Here is a 19969-nt window from a genome sequence, read left to right as displayed (position 1 = left end):
TCTTTAACTAAGTCCAGTACACCTAGACAGTGCTTTCCTACTCACTCTCTTTATATATTCTCTCTATATTTTAAAATCTGAATAAAAGAATTCTTCAAAATGAATTCCTAGGCTAGGCATGGTGGCTCATGCCCGTAATCCCAGCACTTTAGGAGGCCAAGGTGAGAGGATCACTTGAAGCCAGGAGTTCGAGACCGGCCTGCACAACATAGTAAGACTCCCGTCTCTACAAAAGAAAAAAAAAAGTAAAAACAGAAAAAATTAGCCAAATGTAATGGCATGCACCTATAGCCCCAGCTACTCAGAAAGCTGAAGTGGGAGGATCACTTGTGCCCAGGAGTTTGAGGCTGCAGCGAGCTCTGATCCTACCGCCTGGGTGATGGAAAGAAACTCTGTCTCAAAAAAAAAAAAAAAAAAAAAAAAAAAAAAAAAATCCTGAAGTCATGTACTTGAGAACTTTAAATGAGTATGTAGATAAAAAACATCCAAATGTTTCAATTACTGGCTCCATTTGTTGGTCTTCAATTAAGTTAGTTTGACCTCATGTATTCAGCCCTATTCCAATGTTATCTAGCACCAAGAACATGAAATAGCACCATTAATTCTACTCAAGACTAGAAGAAATGCTAGAGAAAATCTTCCTAATAAAACTGTCTTCTATTTTGTCTATTACTTTAAAACTCTGCTTGATACTTGAAAGCATGTTGCTCTCACTAGCAGAAACTAAACTTCCAGAGTTAAAAAATTTTTTTAAATAAATATATTCTGGAATAGTGTTATTTTCTTTGTGGGTGGGGAGAACATGAAAAATAAGTCATAAAATATATATTTATTAGGAATAGTATTATTAATTTGACTGTTAAACATTCTACTCATTTCTTCTTTAAGGGCCAGTGAAATACAATTATTTTCATATCAAGTTTTCCCAAAGGAAAGACTTTCTATAATATCTTGCACTTTCACCCATAAGAAGAAAAACTGAGAAATCAATCTTTGTCCCTCAACATAACAAATGTTTTCTTTCATTATTTACATCACACACAGCCTTCTGCTTACTACCTACTGAACACAAGTACAAAATTCCTGCCCTAAAAAAAAAAAAAAAAAAAAAAAAAGCAAAACAAATACTAAGCAAGGGACAAAACAAATCTTATGCAGATTGTTTACACAATCTTCTGAACACTTCTATTTTGGTGGGCAAGTGGGTAGGCATAATGGGGTACTGAGAAAAAAAGGAAAGGAAAATGTTTTAAAACATGAAAATGTTATAACATTTCTTTATGATGAAAAACAATGTGGACTGCATATATTATCTCAGATAAAACAGATTTCCATCTATACTAGAGTTTCCTTGTGGCTGATTTCAAAAACATGACTCAAACAGAAAGAACTGCTTTAGTATGTTTGCGGTGGAACCATTTTATGAAACCAATTCAGCTGATGACTGGAGTTTAATTCACAGCAGTTTCTTGATAAGAGTGAAAATTTAATCACCTTCTTCCTTCTTTTGCAACCAGCAGGAGTAACACACAGCATTTTTACATAAAAGGAAAAATAATGGTGTGCAGTAGTAGTTGGAGGTTACTACTTTCTGCTAGTGTCTTTTAGCTTCTCAACACAGCGGTGGAGGAAGTGAAGTCTATGTTTCCCTTCCCAAGATACAGGACACCACCTGTGCAAATTCCCAGCCTCCTCTCTTAGAGAAGCCAAATAACATGCTGATAGTCTATCACCTACAGGGATAACTTATTTTCATCCGGATGGAAAAGCAATTAACATCTTTCCTAGGGACAGTATGTGTTCCTTTAAACTGGGGTTTCTCAACTTAGGCTTTACTGACATTTTTATATTGTGGGGTACTGGCCTGTGCACTGTAGGGGGTTCAGCAGTATCTCTGGCCTTTCTGTTCTACCTAGACGCCGGCAGAACATTCTAGTTGTGACTTTAAAAATGCCTCAACTTCCTATCTCCCCACTACTCACTCCTCCACCTTATGAGAACCACTGCTCCAATCTTGAAGACAACATACTTTGTTCTTGGGATAGAAATTTCCCCTTTTTCTGGCATACTCCTTGGCACATAGTAAGGTACTTAATGTTTGCTTACTAACATTATACTGATACTGATAATAAAACGTTATTTATACTAAGACTTGTGTTAGTAAAGGCCATGGCTTTGAAGGTGGGTGTAGTTTCAGTATTTTACTAGAATTTTTAAGGGGCTGAGAGTGAGAATGAGAATCTTGCCTTGATGGCAATTAATTATTAATGTTTCCATGCATTTAAAATATTTTAATACTGTGGCTACCTCTCTCAAATGGTTGAAGAAAGCGACTAGAGCTGGAGTGGCCAAGGAAGTAGCTATAAGGCTAGTGCTGGGTAGCCTGCTGTTTAGAGAAAGGCAAATATTTGGAGGCTAGATAAGTAACTTCTGGACTAAGCGACTCATATTTAGAAAAATTAAAAGCAGGTTTTGGAAAGCATGGGAGAATTCTTTTAGGTCAAAAGAGGGTGTCAATTTGAATCAACCCTGGGGTAAGGTCTATCTTGCACTTGCATAGAATGGTAATTAGCAAAATGCTTTCACAAAATATTATTTTATTTGACCCTCATAATAACCCTGTGAATTGGGTAGGAAAGCCTTAACTCTATTTTCCAGATAAGGGAACTGAGTAAGTCAGAAAAGCCAAGTGACTGTTTGAAGGTCAAAGAATTCTGGCAGAGCTAGGACTGAGATCCACATGTTAACTCAACATACATTAACCCATTTAATTTCTATTACAACTATAAAGTACAATCATTTGTCCCCATTTTATAAATGGAGAAACTGAAGCTACCAGAGATAAAGTGGTCCAGGTTTTCTGATGTCATTACTCCACACCCCAGACAAGGTAGAATGGGGCTAATTCCTAAACAGACTAAAAGACCCTATTATAGAACCATTTAGAGGACTTGAACATATTCACGTGTAAAGTAAACCCTAAAAAAGTTATACTTCAGCATAGATTAGTAACAACTATTCAACTATGACTAGTGCTTTTTGAGACTATTTGAACCTTTGTCACTTCCTCAATGTTCACTGTACTTGTCAACCATTTCCTGGTAGTGGCCAACAACAAATATTTCAGTAAATAAAGTGGACTTTGTGTGCTTATTTTAAAAATGAGGACAGAAAGGAACCACCCAAGGGGGGAAAATCAGGGTATTTCACAAACGTAAATTCCTGGTACCACCAGGAAGAAAAACATACACATTAGAAGTGAGTCCAGACAGCTTAGGAACAGACAGGGTCAAGTGCTCCCTGATTGTGGAAGGAGAGCTGTTTACATCGACTTGCAACCTTACCCACAATAATCACTTAATTCCCCACACCTAGAAAATATATTTTTAAAGACACAACTAAGAACCCAAACAGTTTTATTGTCTCTGCCCATTCTTAGCTTGTATTCAACAATTTTAGATTACCAAAGTTCCTAAAATGATAAAATGCTCCTCAGAAAGCAAGATTAGAAAGTCCTCTAGGTTTAACCATTAAAGTCGCAAATAAAATTCTGCAAAAAGCAGCAAATTCAGTGGGATTTGACAGTTATTTGGAACAAAAACATGGGATAAAAGGATATTCGGGGGAAATCCTATCATTTTCTAAAGTCAGCATCCCACACTGGTAGTCCCTTTTCATAATGGCAAACACTGAATTCTGTCTCTGCGCCAAGCACTGTTCTAAGCACTTTACATGTATTAAGTGATTTAATCTCTGGGACAACCTTATGAGATAGGAACTATTATAACCCACATTTTACAGATAACAAAACTAAGGTTACAAATCAGCACTCTGGAATTGCTGAAACAATTGAGTTTTAAAGTACAGGCACATCTGGTTTTATCGCACTTTGCTTTATTTCATTGTGTTTCACAGATACTGTGTTTTTTACAAATTCAAAGTTTGTGGCAACCCTGCATGGTGCAAATTTTCTGACAGCATGTGCTCACTTCATGTCTGTGTCACATTCTGGTAATTCTCACAGTATTTCAAACTTTTTTCATTATTATTATTATTATTATTGTATCTGTTATGGTGGTCTGTGATCAGTGATCTTTGATGTTACTGTTGTAACTGGGGGTGTCCTGAATTGTGTCCATATAAGGTGGTAAACTTAATTGATAAATGCTGAGTGGGTTCTGACTGCTCTTTCTCCCATCTTGCTCACTCTCCTTAAACCTCCCTATTTCCTGAGACACAATATTGAAATTATGCCAATTTAATAATCCTACAGTGGCCTCTAACTGTTTAAGTGAAAGGAAGAGTTGCAAGTCTCTCCCCTTAAATCAAAAGCTAGAAATGATGCTTACTGAGGAAGGCACATTGAAAGTTGAGACAGGCTGAAAGCTAGGCCTCTTCTGCCAGTTAGCCAAGCTGTGAATGCAAAGGAAAAGTTCTTGAAGGAAATTAAAAGTGCTACTTCAGTGAACACATGAACGATAAGAAAATGAAACAGCCTTATAACTGATATGGGGAAAGTCTGAGTGGTCTGGATAGAAGATCAAACCAGCCACAACATTCCCTTAAGCCAAAGCTTAATCCAGTGCAAGGCCCTAACTCTCTTCCATTCTATGAAGGCTGAGAGAGGTGAGAAAGCTGCAGAAGAAGAGATGAAGCTAGCAAAGGTTGGTTCATGAAGTTTAAGGAAAGAAGTCACATCTCCACAACACAAAAGTGCAAGGTGAAGGAGCAAGTGCTGATGGAGAAGCTGAAGCAAGTTATCCAGAAGATCTACTAGCTAAGGTCATTGATGAAGATGGCTACACTAAATAAGATATTTTCAATGTTGACAAAATAGCCTTCCTTCTATTGAAGAAGATGCCATCTAGGATGGCAGACAGCATTTCATAGCTAGAGAGAAGTCAATTCCTGGTTTCAAACTTCCAAAGGACAGGCTGACTCTCTTGTTATGAGTTAATGTAGCTGGTGACTTTAAGTTGAAGCCAATGCTTATTTACCATTCTGAAAGTCCTAGGTCCCTAAGAATGATGCTAAATCTACTCTGCCTGTCCTCTATAAAGGAAACAACAAAACCTGGAAGACAGCACATCTGTTTACAACATGGTTTACTAAATATTTTAAGCCCACTGTTGAGAACTACTGCTCAGGAGAACATTCCTTTTAAAATACTACTGCTCACTGACAATGCACCTAGTCATCCAAAAACTCTAATGGAAATGTACAAGGAGATGAATGCTTCCTTATATGGAATCTATTCCTGATGAAGATGCTGTGAACAATTTTGAAATGACAGCAAAGGATTTAGAATATTACATAAACTTAGTTGATAAAGCAGTAGCAGAGTTTGAGAGGATTGATTCCAATTTTGAAAGAAGTTCTACTGTGGGTAAAATGCTATGAAACAGCATTGCATGCTACAGAGAATCTTTTGTGAAAGGAAGAAATCAATGTGGGAAACTTCATTGTTGTCTTATTTTAAGAAACTGCCATGGGCATCCCAACTTTTGGCAACCACCACCCTGATCAGTTGGCAGCCAGCAAAGATCACAATTTGCTGAAAGCTCAGATGATTGTCAAGCTTTTTTTTTTTTTTAAGCAATCAAGTATTTTTAATTAAGGTATGTACTTTTTTTTTTTTTTTTGACACAGAATCTTGCTCTGTTGCCCAGGCTGGAGTGCAGTCAGCCTTCTTCCAACTTAAAGGTGTGAGAATTCCATGTTGTACTGGCCCTCCCAAGTCATAGTGCTTGCCAGGTCTCATGTCCTTTTTCTGATGTGAAACTGTCAGGGACAGTTGGTACTACACAAGTGTGACCACTCACTGGACTGAGTGATACCTAACCAAAGTGACCTAGCTACACACTGGCAAGAATTTGGCAGAACAATACTTTACGGTGTTTTCTTAAAAATAAAAACAAAAAACACTTGTGACATATAAATGGCAATTTTACTACTGAATGCTCCTGGTGGTTTTATTAGAAAACACTTTATATATGCAATCATATTACAGCTTCTGAGTTAATACTATATACCAAAATCTTTAAGGATATTTGAACTTATTTCAGTTCTGCCACCTACCCACATCAATCGTACTCTTAAGAGTTTATGAAGGGAAAAGGAATGAGGGCTTGGAGGAGGAAGAATAAAGAACAAGCAGCAGCCATAGGTAATTTTGACACATTTCATTTAAAAAGCTTTAAGAAAAATATAAATCTTGAAAAGCCAGAAAGTCATTTTATTGAATTATCACTAATTATTTCATTATGATTGTTTTCTTTAAACTAGAAGAGACACTCATGAAGGACTAAGCCATGACTGTACTTAGGGCCAACTGAGAACTTGGGTCCTTGACAGTCAGGAGGGTCCTTCACAAATTCTCAGATTTACAAACCAGCTCTGTAGCACATGATTTTCTCATCCTATAAAATGAGGACAACGCTTCCCAAACCTCATAGGATTTGTTGTGAGGACTGAATGAAATTCAGTTTGCTTCACTCACTAAATACACTCTTTTTTTTTTCTCTTTTTTTATAAACCAACCTCACAGCACAGGACTCAACTTGTGCCTCAGCAAAATTTCAAATGACTACAAGTCAAAGACTTTTGGGTATCTTAAAGCTATTCTCAAAAAAAAAAAAAAAAAAAAAAAAAAAATCAAGCATTTATTAAATACCTACTACGTATTTAGTTGGGCATACTTGGTTGATTTATGGTGATGCTGCCCCATCACTTAATATTTAATTATTTTCTTAGAGATTCATATTTCTCAGTATCTTAAAAAAATGTTTATAATCTGTTCTTTGTAGATAACTTTTGATACCATGCAGAAAGTTCTATTTTTTTTTAACCACTCTTAATATATAATAGACCTGGAAATATAATCAAAGACCTCAAAAAACATTACACTTAGTTTCAAGGTTGAATGCTGTATGAACATTTGATTCTCCATGGGGGGGAACTACATCTAAATCAAACATCTAAATAGAGCATATATTCTCTGCTTTTTTAGAGAAGCTAACTTTAAGTCTTAGTTTCGAAATTCCATTATAAGCTTCATTCAAAAGGAATGAAAACAGAAAAATGTAGTTGAAAAATCAAATTACAAGTAAGTCTCTAATACTGTAGTAAAGTCGACTACTACTAAGAGAGAGAAATCGTTATTAAAAGATGACAATTATTACTACTCTAACGAACAAACGTTTCATCTTACGAGAGTTCTAATTTTCTCTTTGGGTCATGAAAAGTTTTCAAAAGTAGCATCTAATCTTTCCTTAACCAAATCACAATGTTTTCCCAATAATTTTTTTTTGGGACGGAGTGTCGCTCTGTCGCCCAGGCTGGAGTGGAGTGGCATGATCTCGGCTCACTGCAACCTCCGCCTCCAGGGTTCAAGCAATTCTCCTGCCTCAGCCTCCTGAGTAGCTGGGTCTACAGGTGCGTGCCACCACGCCCAGCTAATTTTTTGTATTTTTAATACAGAAGGGGTTTCACTGTGTTAGCCAGGATGGTCTCAATCTCCTGACCTCGTGATCTGCCTACCTTGGCCTCCCAAAGTGCTGGGATTACAGGTATGAGCCACCGTGCCCAGCCCCTTTGTTTGTTTAAACAGAGTGAATATTTTAAATCACTCAACATGGTATTCCTATTTAGCCCTTTTCATTAGCAAAACAATAAATACATACAGCTGGGATATTTCTATGAATTCCCTCTTTATCCACTCTTGATTATTGTTATGCTAGCACATTAAAAATACCCCAATTAGGTAAATTATTATGATCAACTTTCTTTCCAAAATTACAACTTTTCTCTTGTCACTAACTTAACATCCATTTTATACCTACACAAGAGAATGAATACTGCCTCCTCACAAACAGATTAGAAAATTGGATCCAAAACAATCATACATTACTGAGCAGCATGTCTGTATTCTAGAAATCAGATTAAGCTTTTCATGAATTTCCTATAGAAAGAAAAACATTTTCAATTACACTTTTTCTTCTGGTGAAAATAAAATGTTTCAAAAAAGAACACTGCTGGGAAACTAATTATTCATTTTTTAGCGGAAAGAGTCCCCCTCATCAATCATTAGACCTAAAATTATTAAATCCCTTCCAACCATATCAGAGGAAGAACAAACAGAATATTCAGGTAGAAACATTACTTAAAATCTCTATAAAGCATGACTGTCAATATTTTTAACAAATTCTTCATAATTTTTCCCACCTTATAATATTTAAATATTAAATTGTAGTTGTCCCAAAGGTCCAGATCTCTTTTTTAGAAGATCTTGGGAAAAGATTTATGGCTGAAAAACTATGCTTCTGAATAAGTTGTCCACAGCTAATTAAAGTACAATGACAGCATCACCATTCTGGCTACAAAACAACATAATTCTCAAATTTGTAACAATGAACAACATTAAGTTCTAAAACATGTTTGTTTTTTTTTTAACCCTAAGTACTGTAGCTTGGATTGCAAAAATATTAAAAACGAACAGCTTTCAGTTCTCTGTTGACCAATAATCAACAGGCAATAGACACCTGTAGTGATATTTCTTAAGCTTTAAGACTGATGAGAGATGAGATTCATAGTGTAAATATTCTCTAAGAACACAAAAGCCTTAGAGCTTGAGATTTACTTAACTCCTTCCCTAAGATGGAAGGAAATTTAATCCATACAACATACTTCCTAAAACTGAATATGAAAAAATAAATGTGAAAAGTTAAATAGAAAAGATCTGATGAATTATGCTTCAAATCATTCCTTTTGCAAGCTTACTTTTAACCTGAAGCATTGACAATGTGACACTTAAAATGAAGCCACAGAACACCTCTCTCTATTTCATCGTTATCACCACACGCTATAAAGACAACCTTCTCACGGAAAAATAAAATCCAGATAGCATTAAAGCATCTGCCAGTTACAGTTGGAACCACACACTGAATAGCTGGCTGTCTGCTCACGGTTTTTTCACTTAAGCACCTCATAATGTGTGTAGGTGGGCCTATGTTACGCAAAATAGGTAAACACTACAAAATTCTAGATTCCACTGACCAAAGTGACAATTCACTTCTCCCTCACCTCCTCCCTAAGGAAGTCTGTGCCCTAAAAGGGAAGAAATGGAAGAGGAAGCACAGAGCAATTTTTAACACAGGCTTAATATCAAGTTATAGAGTAAGGTACTTCCAGAAAGAGTATTGATATTCCATTTCTTAAGAAGCAGCCTGAATTAACTATATATTCTATAAATGTCAGAAGTATAACTATAATATTGAAGCGCCTTTTCATATTAGTAAACCTATTTTTACAGATTTAGTATAGTACTCAATTCGTTAAGCGACACTACATTTAAAAAAACACAAAAATCAATACAATTCATATGTAAAGAAGGTAGCCCCTTTAGCACTATTAAGTGAAACTGATTTTTGTGGTCTGGTTATAAAATACTATATTATCTCAGGCATAAAAACAGGTGAACATTCAATCACATTTTCAATGGATCACACTTGTTTATTTCCAGCTTTATTCTTTACAACTTTAAAATAAATTAGATACATTTGATGCTTATGAATATGGAGAAACTACAGCAGTACCCAGAGGTAAGCTGGGATTGGACAAGCTTAATCAAATTGCTATGGAAAGCACCAACTTACTGACATGTGCTGTTCTCAGATTATCCCACTTGTAAATTCCATTCTAGAAAGTACTGCCTGCCACTCCAAATTTCCCCACATGCTGTCTCAGGAAAAGAACTGTGTTTTCTTATGGTGAATGGTTACACACAGAGCTTGTCTAATCCTCCAAATAGTCAAAGGCGAACCTGATTAATTACATTTAGGATTATTTAAAAGAATACTAAAATTAAGTCACAATAGTAAATGCTTTTCATACTTGTTCAATAATTTGCCCATGCAAATCACTGATAATCTCCACTCATTAAAGTTCAACTTGAGTCTAGATGCTTGACATTCTTTTATTAAAGTTCTTTAGCAGCCCTCAAGTGTTCAACCCTTTTGTAAAAAGTTACTAGTTATTACAGCAGAGCCCTAAAATTAGTATTGATACCCACAGTTCTGAGCCACCTAAGTAAATGGCTATCTAGACAATTTTAGCCTTAATTCAATTATGCTATACTGAATAATACATTGCTAATAAAACCTGACTGGAGACTCAGTAAGTGTCCTTGGTGACCTTAATTGGAATCATTCAAAGTCCCACCTATAAATACATTGATCTTTTTTTAAAAAAGTAGTATAAAAATACTTTTGGTGGCCCTAAGTTTATCTGCAAAGCCTTCTTACAATGTGTCCACAGGACAACAGTTCTGTTTCACAGTAGGGCTATCATTTTTAAGAGAACATCACTATAACAGTATGTAGTAACTTAATGCCTTGGCACAAAATGAACCACCCTCTATCACACAGCTACAAGTTTACTTCTGTTGCTTCCCAGCATTCTGTAGCTGTCACATCCCCTGAAGCAGTTCTGTAAATCTGTTTAATGTTTCGTTTGCTCCTTGTGCTGGCAGCAGGCCCACTTAGGTTACAGCGAAATAAATCTGCACAGATAGGCTGCTTATATCCATTGTTGATACCTGTTCAGTCCAGGAAACTGCAAAAATGATCGGGGCATATTCTAGGGTTTGTTGTTTGATGATCCTGCCTTGTCATGTGATTCTGGGCTGATGAGATTGCTCAAGAAGCCGGACATGACAAACTTTATACTCATACTAAATAGAATGTAGTTGCAGCTGACTCTCAATGCCTTATACTTGATTCCATAACAAAACCTGAGGTCCTGTCATTCTTTGAACCAACATACCAACTCTCTTAACTTTGGAAGCATATCTCCTTTTTAACCCTAGGGAAACCAAGATATCAATAGTTCCTATATCATCATTACTATCTTGATGATTAAAAACAGAGCACTGAGAGTATAAAAATTCCTTATGTCTTTAAAGATCTGTGTTTATATCAAATAATCTCTTTGAGGAAATATATTTTTTTCTTAAAAAGTTCTAAGAAGACATTAAAGATAAAATCTCCATATTTTCTAAGTATCATAATGAGCTGGCCAGGTGCCGTGGCCCGCGCCTGTAATCCCAGCACTTTGGAAGGCCAAGGCGGGTGGATCACCTGAGGTCAGGAGTTCGAGACCAGCCTGGCCAACATGGAGAAACCCTGTCTCTACTAAAAATACAAAATTAGCCAGGCATGGTGGCGCATGCCTGTAATCCCAGCTACTCAGGAGGCTAAAGCAGAATAGCTTGAACCTGGGAGGCGGAGGTTGTGGTGAGCCGAGATCGCGCCATGGCACTCCAGCCTGGGCAATAAGAGCAAAACCGAAAATTTTCGGCAAAAGCCAAAAATTAGATACAAATTTAATGACAGGCATACCATGAAGATTTGTTTCTTTTCGCTCACCAGATAGAGCACTGCCTCCCTAAATTGGCTGTTCATATTCTGGCTTTGTGGGCTTTGTTTACCTGGCAGTCTCCTTAAACAAAACAAAACAAAAAAGAGTATTATAATGAGCTACTTTTATAATGGAATAAATAATCAAAGAAAAAAGGGTTAGAATTTCCAAACTTTTCTTTTCAAAATTACATTTTTTTAAAAGAGAACTTTCTTTTTACTTCTCATATACGCTTTATTTACAATGATGTTTAATTAATAACATCATGGGGACCAATTGATACAAAAACAAAACATAACCAAAACCTGAAGTAGTGTTCTTGGTTGGAATCAAAGTTACCAAACTTTGGCAAATGAACCTGAATCTCAATGACCTTTCCCCTACTCTTCCACATCCTGCTTGGCTTACAAAAGTTTTAAACTTCCTTATTTTCCTCTACAATGTCTGAACCTCTAGCAATTATCTCTGTTGAGCTCAGGAAAATGATAAACTTTGGTACTCTGAAACTTAAAAAAAAAATAACTCCAGAAAAAAAAACGAACAAAACAAAGTGTGCTTACCTCACAATTTCTAGGCCTTTTCAGAGGTTTCTTTTCTTACTAGGTTTGCTTCACCCGGAGATACAATGACCTCTGAGAACGTCCTTCTTCTTTAATGATCTCTCAATACTTCCAAGAAGGCAATCAAGGACTCATTCCTCACAGTCCCTTTACCTCTAGCCACACCCTCAGCAGGTGCATAAATTATTTCTTCCTTTAGTTCCACTCCACAGGTGACTCTTAGGTCACGTTCCTCCACCCCACAGTGCAAATTCACGCAGATGGCATTTGCTATTCTGCAGTACATTTGTACTGAATATCGACACATGCCCAGTTTTTTACTTGTCAAATCCATCTAACTCCAATCCTTTCGCGAAAACGTACATTAGGCCTAAGATTTTTCAACAAGGTTTAAGAAGAAAAATAATCACGGTGTGACTGCATTATATAATTACATTTTAAAGCTGGAAAGAACCTTAAAGAATATACTGTGCAAGTTGTTCAGTTTTCCTTCCAATTTCATTTTATAATAGATGAGAAAAATCTGTATTCAGAGAGGGTAAGTTATTTAATGACAGTCATAGGGCTAAGTAGTGCAGCTAGCTAACTGATCTTGGGACTCCTATGTTAGAGTCTGTTTCATTAATTTTGGAGGCAATACCACAAGCACTAAAGAACAGAGCAGTCAGCCAATAAGTAACTCCTACCTTGTACTGTGTATTATTACAGGAGATGGCCAACTGTTCAACTTTAGCTCCACTCTTTTCTATATGTTGTTATAACTGTATACCACAAAGAAAAAGCCGAAAATTAGATACAAATTTAATGACAGGCATACCATGAAGATTTGTTTCTTTTTGCTCACCAGATAGAGCACTGCCTCCCTAAATTGGCTGTTCATATTCTGGCTTTGTGGGCTTTGTTTACCTGGCAGTCTCCTTAAACAAACAAAAGAAAACTAGGTATCAAAAGTATTGCCATAGGTAACCCACATAATGAGAAAAATTATTTGCAAATCATGTATCTGATAAGGTACTTATATCTAGAATATCTAAAGAGGTCTCATAACTCAATAAAATATAAATGAAATTAAAAATTGGTAAAGGATCCACTTATTTCTCCAAAGAAGATATACAAATAGCCAATATGTACATAAAAAGATGCTCATTAGCCATTAGGGAAATACAAATCAAACCCACAATGATCACTTCAAACCCATGGCTATTATCAAAAGGTCAGATAATGACAAATATTGGTAAGGATGTGGAAAAGCTGGAGTCCTCAATCATGGCTAGTGGGAAAGTAAAATGGTGTAGTTACTTTGGAAAACAGTCTGGCAGTTCCTCTAGATTAAACATTAAGTTATCATGTGACTCAGGAATTCAATTCCTAGGTATATACCCAGGAGAAATGAAGACCTATGGCCACACACAGACTGTGCATTAATGTTCATAGCAGCATTAATAGCCCCAAAGTAGAAACAACCCAAATGTCCATCAATGGTTGGATAAACAAAATGTAGTATATCCATACAATGGAATATTATTTTGCAATAAAAGGGAATGAACTACTGATAAATACTACAATATGGATGAATCTGGAAAACATTCTGCTAAGTCAAAGAAGTCAGTCACAAAGGATCACATATTGTATAATTCCATTTAAATGAAATGTGCAGAACAGGCAAATCCAGAGACAGAAAGAAAGTAGATTAGTGGTTGCCTGGGAGGGGAAAGGAAGGGGACAGAATAGGAAATTGGGGAATGATAGCTAAAGATTATGAGATTTGTTTTTCGGATGATGAAAAATGTTCTAAAATTAATTGTGCTGCACAACTCTAAGACTATACTAAAAACCACTAAAGTGTACCCTTTAAGTGTTTACATAAATGGTATGAAAATTATACCTCAATAAAGTGGTTACAAGAAATAAGCAAATAAAGCTCTAGCACATTAAAAACAAAACCCTGCTATAGACTCAAGGTTCACTGGATGCTAGCACATACCTCTGAAATTCAAATACATTCCTGATCTTATGCAACTTTATAACCTACATAAATTTTAAAAATTCTAAATACTGTTAACTCCTACTTCTTGGCCAGAGAAACTGAGGGAAACTAATCATTTGAACATTCTACAAGATAAGTTTTCACAAGCAAAACTGAAAACTTTCCCAAATGAACTGCTTTTTGTACCAGAAATTATGAAATTGACACCTAGGTTTGGAATTTTAAATCTCATAATTTGTTCCAGATTAGCTTTAATCATAAACATGTGCTTTTTTGTTTATGTTTTTGCTGATAATCTCGCATCATGTTCAAGGAGTGTTCTCTCTGACATCAACCACCAACTCTCCAATTCTGACACCGACTGGGCATCCAACAAATCAACTCAATTCTGACATTATTATCTACCTGGAGTTAGCGTCAGATCTCACAAGTTAAAGGGCTCATGCCACAAGACTCCCCTAAGTTCAGATGGCAATCAAAAGTCCCAAAAACCTGACTTCTAACCAACTAGCTGTAAATTGAGGGTTCCCACAACCCCCTCCTCAGGTTCCATAATTTACTGGTACAGCTCACAGAAAGAACAAGAAAACACTTCTTTTGTGTTTACTGGTTTATTACAAAGAATGCAACCCAGGAACAGCCAAATGGAAGAGATGCACAGGGCAAGGGCAAGGTACGTGGGGGGGAGGGTGGGTAGGGTAGGGAAGTGAAGCTTCCATGCCCTCTCCAGGAATGCCACCCTCCCAGCAACTTGATGTGTTCACCAATCGAAAAACTCAATCTCCAGGCCTCTGTCCCTTTCCCAGAGGTCACTGGGTGAGGACAAAAGTCCCAACCCTCTTAATTTCTTGGTCCTTCTGGTGACCAGCCCCATCCTGAGGCCATCTTAGGGCCCCATCCTAAGTTACCTTTCTATTATGATCAGAAAGGGGGTTGTTATGAATAATAAAAGACATCCTAGCACTCAAAAAATTCTAAGCGTTATAGGAACTCTGTGCCAGGAACACCACGTGGTAGAAAGACCAAACAGATTTTTGTATCATACCACAGCAACAGCATCAAAGAAAGTTGAATATTCAAACGCATTGCTCAATATAATCCCATGACCAATATAGTTTCACTTGATTCCTCTGAGGACAAAGACATTACCAAACCAACAGATCTGGTATTTAATCCAATGACTGGCATTTAATGTAAATACCTAATGTTTTAATTAATTACCTAGCCTGTCCCTCTAGCTAGCTAACAGTCCTATTTGGTTAAATAGCTAAAAGTCAAAATTTTCTAATAACTAATATGTCTAGGTTACCAGACGATGATATCCCTCCACCATAGAAGTACCTAGGTTAGTACAGGTTGATCAACCCTAATCTGAAACTGCAAAATGCTCCAAAATCTGAAATTTTTGAGCAACACATGACATCATATGTGGAAAATTCCACATGTAAGTACTTAACACAAACTTTCACGTACAAAATTAGTAAAAATATTGTATAAAACTGTCTTCAAGCTATTTATATAAGGTATATATGAAACATAAATGAATTTTATGGGTCTCATCCCCAAGATATCTCATAATATATATGCAAATATTCCAAAATCCAAAACACTTCTGGTCCCAAGGATCTGGTTAAGGGATATTAAACCTATACTCTCCATAAAATGCTCATTAATGATTTCTTCTATTAATAACCATTGTGAGCTTTCTTTGCAGTTTAATTAGCTTTGATGTTGGAGCAGTTTTTAAACCAAGGGCTGTGGTCTCCCTTTTTTTTTTTTTTTTTGGAGATGGAGTCTCGCTCTGTTGCCAGGCTGGAGTGCAGTTGCGCAATCTCGGATCCCTGCAACCCCCATCTCCCAGGTTCAAGTGATTCTCCTGCCTCAGCCTCCCAAGTAGCTGGGACTACAGGCATGCGCCACCATGTCCAGCTAATTTTTTATGTTTAGTAGAGACGGGGTTTCACCATGTTGGCCAGGATGGTCACGATCTCTTGACCTCGTGATCTGCCTGTCTTGGCCTCCCAAAGTGCTGGAATTACAGGTGTGAGCCACTGCACCCGGCGGGTCTCCCTACTTTTAATTTAGTGCATCTAGAGTCACCAACAATACAATTACTAAGCCAACAAATATTACTGAGCATTCAGTATAAGGTCAGAAGTTATGGGAGTATTCAAACTAATGCAAAAGGTATGGCTCCCTATACCAAACATTTGTTTACTTCTGTTTACTAAAAAAGGGTGTAAATCAAATCAGTATAGAACAGATACCATATTAACGCAAAAGACCATAAATACTGTAAGACTTCAAAGAAAAGTGTTACTACTTAGGAGGAAGAAGAACAAGAGGAAGCTTCATAAAACGAGAGGTATTTGATTTGGACCTTGAGAGACAGACCAGACTTTGATAAGTGGAAAGAAAACCAGTTTAGGTGGAAGAAACAATCGCATGAAGATAAAAAAGACGGGGGAAAAAGTATATTGTGTTCTCAGGAAAGAGTAAGTCAGGTTCAATGGAGTTTGCTTAGGAAACAAACGAAAAGTAAGTCCGTAGAAATCATGAACCATGGCTTTGTAAGCTCAGTGATTGTCAGGAAGTGCTGAATCAATGTTTAATAGCTGAGTGAGACGCATCTGGAAAGGTAAAGAAGTGCCTGTAATAGTGGGCCTTAAGAATCAGGATAAAGACTGAACTTTATCCTAGAGTTAATGAAAACCCTTTAAACTTAGGTTTCAGAAAGGGGAAGAAAACACCCATGTATATAGTAGGTACTAGGAACTGTCACATGTTAATCTTTACAATTGTCCTATGACAAATGAGGAAATTAGACTAAATAATTTGTTCAAGGTCATTTAGAAACTAAGTGGCTAGAGCTGAGATCTACATTTAAGTATGTGTTCTTTCTACCATTCCATACTGCATGAATAAATAAATCAACCAACCAACCAGTGGCAGAAGTCTGGAAACAATGTTTAGGACAAAAAAAATGTACTATGACAAATTTAAATTTTTAGTCTGTTCATTATTACATTATAGTAACTTACTTTTTTTTTGACAAATTTGAGTGGAATATTGAAATAGTGTGACCCAAAACATAGGCTGTGTAACCCACATAAAATTCACTTTTGCAACTCTTGGGAAGTCATCTCAAATAGAGTTACCTTTCAGAACAGATTAACTGATAGATGAGAGGTCAATCTAAAGGTGGAGAGAGAAAGATGTGCCATATATATTAAGACAAGACAGATGAGGAAAGCTATAAATTGGAAGCCACAAAAGACACCCACAGCCTGGTTGTCTTTCTAGTTACTGATTCTCATTTGTCTTTGTAATTTTTTATTGTTTATTTGTGAAAATCTACGTTGATGAATACAGGAGGCTCATGTGGCCTCCCTCAGTATTTGCATATATTATGGTTTAATTTCTCCCAGGAGAAAGGCTCTTTCCCTAAGGAAGGCAGGAGATCCTTGGAATCACCACACAGAGATGAGTTTGCATCTGTCCTTTTTCTCTGGGTAAATGGATCAAGAACAGATCAGTAATGTGGCTCTCTCCTCAAGTAAAATGGGTTGCATGAAAATGTCTAGAATGCAATTATGTTAAAGAAGAAGCTGTATATAAAGCTGGAGGATGCTTATTAAACTACGTAAAACTAGCCCGGACAAAATTAATCAGAAGGAATCTCTATAGATGTTAGATATGGTCTTCCTATTTTTAGATATTGAGAACAAGGACAAATTAGATCAAGTATGAGTTTACTTAGAGATGGGGGGGAGAAGGGGAAGGTGGATTGGAACAAACCCAAAAAAATTATTCAATTATGATTTTTAATATCTGTGTAACAAAATATAAAATCTTACTTGAAAAAATTCAGTTTGGTGTAAACGAAAAGTATGACAATTATTAACTCCTCTTTACATCTGCAAAGAAAAATCTTTTTTTTTTTTTTTTTTTTTTGAGATGGAGTCTTGCTCTGTCCCCCAGGCTGGAGTGCAGTGGCGCGATCTCGGCTCACTGCAAGCTCCCCCTCCTGGGTTTACGCCATTCTCCTGCCTCAGCCTCCCCAGTAGCTGGGACTACAGGCGCCCGCCACCTCGCCTGGCTAGTTTTTTTTTTGTATTTTTTAGTAGAGACGGGGTTTCACCGTGTTAGCCAGGATGGTCTCGATCTCCTGACCTCGTGATCCGCCCGTCTCGGCCTCCCAAAGTGCTGGGATTACAGGCTTGAGCTACCGCGCCCGGCGAAAAATCTCTTTATACTCTTAGAAAGACAGATAGACTACCAAGACCAGAAAAAACATTCCCTTAACACATATTAATTTGCAAAAGTCCAGGTTGTTATATAACACTTTTGCTGATATTTATTAAACAACAATAAAATAAACGAGAATGAAGGCACAAGACCTATTAAATTCCAAGCCATTAAAAGTTTATTTGAGGCCGAGCAAGGTGGCTCACACCTGTAATCCCAGCACTTTGGGAGGCCTAGGCAGGAGGATTGCTTGAGCACAGGAGTTTGAAGCCAGCCTGGCCAACAGAGTGAGTCCTTGTCTCTACAAAAAATTTAAAATTTCGCCGGGCGCGGTGGCTCACGCCTGTAATCCCAGCACTTTGGGAGGCCGAGGCAGGCGGATCACGAGGTCAGGAGATGGAGACCATCCTGGCAAACATGGTGAAACCCCGTCTCTACTAAAAAATACAAAAAATTAGCCGGGTGCGGTGGCGGGCGCCTGTAGTCCCAGGTGCTCAGGAGGCTGAGGCAGGAGAATGGCATGAACCCGGGAGGCGGAGCTTGCAGTAAGCCAAGATCACACCACTGTACTCCAGTCTGGACCACAGAGCCAGACTCCGTCTCAAAAAAAAAAAAAAATTTAAAATTTCAGACAGGCATGATTCTGTATGAAACGTGTTGGGCTACCATGCTTTAGTAGATCATAACATCACAGTTACATGTTGAGTGAGGTTTTCTTATTTTTTAAGTTTATTTTATTTTTCCTCACACTATCAGGGAGAAGAGCAAGAAGAGTAAAGTTTTTAACATTGATGAATATGGCTTGAATTTGAAGTGGGTATCTTCTGGGAACTTTTGTTATGTTAAAAATATATTCATTTAATGCTGTTTTACCTTTTCCCCGGCCCTCTATTAGCAACAAAGACCTTGACTGTGATAACTGCAATTTTGCTAACTATAGTTCTTTTCTTTGTTGTCAAAGGATTACTGTACTTGAAATTGGAACTAACTTGGAAAATCTAGGTGGTTGTCTCAACTGACCCCTGAAAGTTGAAATTTAGCTCCCCTTTAACCGCACTGTTAGGACTGACCACTAGACAGGACTATCTTTTCCTTTTTTCAAATCAGCTCTCCACCTTAGTTATCTACTCTTTTTCCAATCAGCCATCTCAGATGAAAACAGACTCCCTCCCATTCATAATTTAGTCTAAGTCCTTCTTTCTGAAAAGAAGGAATTCTCCTAAATCAAGTTCCCTTTCAGGCAATTTCAGCTCAGGCCAACATTTAGTAGATTAAAAAATATATCAACTAGTTTTCTTCACACCCAAAACTGAGAACCTATTTGTATCAAAACTGAGATTCAAAGGTGTGTACAAGGGGAAGGAGGAGTGGTACAGTTTTAAAGCCTGGAAAAATAATTCTGCTTTACACCCTGATATTTCTAAAATTCAGGTTAGTTCAGTAAACATTTATGGAGTACCTATTATGGTTCAGATTCTGTGCTAAGAGACTAATAAGAAATGTTCCTATCTCAAAAGGAGCTAATGGAGTTAGAAATAACACTTTTACCTTCTAGAATTTTCCAATATTTTCTATTTTTAATCATGTAATAATAATAGTATTAAAAGTGAGTAACATTACACATGATATAATTCTCTGCTTTTGAACTAAGTGATTAGAATTGCAAATGTACTTCTTAAATATACTATATACATTCTAATTGCCAGAAATATTTCTTTCTCCCCACATCCCACCCCAAAGTAGATTCTTTTCTTTCTTA

The 19969-nt window shown here is 36.9% G+C and overlaps 1 protein-coding gene across 2 annotated transcripts in view; it reads right to left on the bottom strand.

The window, feature by feature from the left end:
- Positions 1–19969, bottom strand: part of PELI1 (pellino E3 ubiquitin protein ligase 1) — a 65625-nt gene that overhangs the window by 26609 nt on the left and 19047 nt on the right. The window lies entirely within an intron of this gene.

This window comes from Macaca thibetana, chromosome 13, assembly GCF_024542745.1.
Source record: "Macaca thibetana thibetana isolate TM-01 chromosome 13, ASM2454274v1, whole genome shotgun sequence".
NCBI classification, from domain to species: Eukaryota; Metazoa; Chordata; class Mammalia; order Primates; family Cercopithecidae; genus Macaca; species Macaca thibetana.
This window is presented reverse-complemented; position numbering and strand designations above follow the sequence as displayed.